The sequence below is a fragment of the Brassica oleracea genome, unplaced genomic scaffold, assembly GCF_000695525.1.
Source record: "Brassica oleracea var. oleracea cultivar TO1000 unplaced genomic scaffold, BOL UnpScaffold00673, whole genome shotgun sequence".
In the NCBI taxonomy this organism is placed as follows: Eukaryota; Viridiplantae; Streptophyta; class Magnoliopsida; order Brassicales; family Brassicaceae; genus Brassica; species Brassica oleracea.
The window spans coordinates 74,628-77,799 of NW_013617434.1; the positions used below are offsets into that span (position 1 = coordinate 74,628).

At 30.7% G+C, this 3,172-nt stretch overlaps 1 non-coding gene across 1 annotated transcript; it reads right to left on the reverse strand.

The window, feature by feature from the left end:
- Window positions 1-2,330: 2,330 nt before the first annotated feature.
- TRNAL-UAG lies at window positions 2,331-2,410 on the reverse strand. The gene has a single exon. It is a non-coding gene; the product is annotated as a tRNA-Leu (tRNA).
- Window positions 2,411-3,172: the final 762 nt, after the last annotated feature.

A 3,172-nucleotide genomic window follows, 5' to 3' on the forward strand; every position in this document is an offset into this window, starting at 1 on the left:
TTGAAAGAGATAAATTGAACAAGTATGGACGTCCCCTATTAGGATGTACTATTAAACCTAAGTTGGGGTTATCCGCGAAGAACTATGGTAGAGCAGTTTATGAATGTCTACGTGGTGGACTTGATTTTACCAAAGATGATGAGAATGTGAACTCTCAACCATTTATGCGTTGGAGAGACCGTTTCTTATTTTGTGCCGAAGCTATTTATAAAGCACAGGCTGAAACAGGTGAAATCAAAGGGCATTATTTGAATGCTACTGCGGGTACATGCGAAGAAATGATCAAAAGAGCTGTATTTGCCAGAGAATTGGGAGTTCCTATCGTAATGCATGACTACTTAACAGGGGGATTCACCGCAAATACTAGTTTGGCTCATTATTGCCGAGATAATGGAGCACTTCTTCACATCCATCGTACAATGCATGCTGTTATTGATAGACAGAAGAATCATAGTATGCACTTCCGTGTACTAGCTAAAGCTTTACGTCGATCTGGTGGAGATCATATTCATGTGGGAACAGTAGTAGGTAAACTTGAAGGAGATAGAGAGTCAACTTTGGGCTTTGTTGATTTACTGCGCGATGATTATGTTGAAAAAGATCGAAGCCGCGGTATCTTTTTCACTCAAGATTCGGTCTCGCTACCATACCACAAGGCTATCTGAGTTCACACGTTTAGTTGCATGTACCTTTTTTTGAATCGAGATTTTTGTGGTGTTCAGTCTACCGCTCCGTGGGTACAAGATCGAAAAGAATGCATTAAATGGATGCATTGAGATTCCGTAAGTAACTCAGTGAGTGCTTTCTAAGAAAGAAGGGCAAGGAAGAAGAAAAAGAAATAGGAACAACCGCGCTGGTCGTAATAGATCGACTTTCATTTTTTTTTACTACGCGTTCTTTGGACCTGGTGTATCTTGTCTTTACCACGAATGATTTTCCTTGGTTAAAAATAATTGTTGTTTTTCCAATATCTGCCGGTTTATTAATGTTATTTCTCCCGCATAGGGGAAATAAAGTTAATAAGTGGTATACTATATGCATTTGTATCTTAGAACTTCTTCTAACTACTTACGCTTTTTGTTATAATTTTAAACTGGACGATCCATTAATTCAACTATCCGAAGATTATAAATGGATCAATTTTTTTGATTTTTATTGGAGACTGGGAATAGATGGACTTTATATAGGAACGATTTTACTGACCAGATTTATTACTACTTTAGCTACTTTAGCGGCTTTTCCAGTTACTCGGGATTCCCGATTATTCTATTTCCTAATGTTAGCAATGTACAGCGGCCAAATAGGATCATTTTCTTCTCGGGATATTTTACTTTTTTCATCATGTGGGAATTAGAATTAATTCCTGTTTATCTCCTTTTATCCATGTGGGGTGGAAAGAAACGTTTGTAGCTACAAAATTTATTTTATACACTGCAGGAAGTTCTATTTTTTTATTAATAGGAGTTTTAGGTATAGAAAGAATGCCGACGGTTAAAAAGATAAATCCGAGACTAATAATACGAAAACTCCAATAATCTAATTGTTCAATCAATTGATATCTATAATAATTTCTAGAAAAACTAAAATTAATATTTTGTTGTAGTAAAATAGAATTTCTTTCATTTATGTAGTAAAGTACATCAAAAGAAAATAATTCATTTAATAACATTTTATTTTTCATATTATTTTTCCAAAAAGTAGATCCGACCTTGCGAAATGTAATGACTAGAAGAGCTATTGATAATAATGATCCGCATAACAGAGCGCCATAGCCTAATATCATCATACTTACGTGCATCATTAACCACTGGGACTGGAGAGCTGGTACTAATATTGCAGACTGAGGCATGTTGTTTAAAAGACCTGAAGTAGCAAAACCCTGAATAAAAATAGCACTTGGCGCAGTTATTGCGTTTAAGTGATTTTTTTTTTTTTTATTAAAATAGGAAACTATATGAATAATTGCAAAAGCCCATGAAAGAAAAATTAATGATTCATATAAATTGCTTAATGGAAAATGTCCTGAATAAATCCAACGCGTAAATAATAATCCTGTTATATCAAAAAACGTAATTACGATTCCTTTATCTGATGAATCAAAAAATCCTATGATTTCATCTAAATTAACTAATAAAGTTAAAAAATAAATTAGTAGTACAATTGAAACGACCGAAAAAGATATATGAGTTAATATATGCTCTAAAATTGAAAAAATCATAAAAAATTTGTTAAAAATTAATAAATTAATACTAGGTTTTACCCGATTTTAGAAAACAAGTCGGGTATTAATTTGATTATAAAACTTATAATATCTCTTTTATAAGATATTATGCCGCTACTCGGACTCGAACCGAGATGCTCTAGCACTGCTTCCTAAGAGCAGCGTGTCTACCAATTTCACCATAGCGGCAACTTGTTCAAAATAATACTAACAAGTTTTTACTCAATCGTCGAGATTAAAATTTTAAATAAAGAAGCTAATTTAATGGAATTTACAATTGATTTTATTACTAAAAAATGCTTTTTCTAAAAATTAAAACTTTTCCAAAATCCTTTAAAATTTTAACTTAAATTTGCCTAAGTTGCTCAAGAGAAATGAAAAACAATGATTGTCAAAATATCTATTTTCATGCATCTTTTTATATTGTACAAACATAATATTTTTTGATCACTTAAAAAAAAAATATCATATATTATTACTTATTATTATCTAATATTCACTTAATTGTGGATAGATGCTTTTATAACTTTGATTCCAAGTAAAGAATATAAGAATTAATAGAAATAATAATTCCTAAAGGTATAAAGTGAAATTTTTTTGACTTAAATTAATTTAAAGAACCTGTTGATTTCGCTAAAAGATCTTGTATTTTCTAGTTAAGAGGAAATGCAAGATCTTTATTTATTTTTTTATTGATGGGGAAAATAATAACCCCTTTATTTATTTACAAAATCAATAAGAATCTTTCTTATATATATATATATTATATATTTTTTTCTTTTGGTTCCTATTGATTTCTTTAATTTATATGTATTCTAAAAAAATTGTTTTTACGTTAGGCTAATTCTAATGATTCTAATGTTTTTTATTTATTTTGTTGTACAAAAAAACTTTTTAAAATAACCTGTAGAAAGCGATTTCCCTAAGGAAAAAGCTTTCAACGATGTCCAA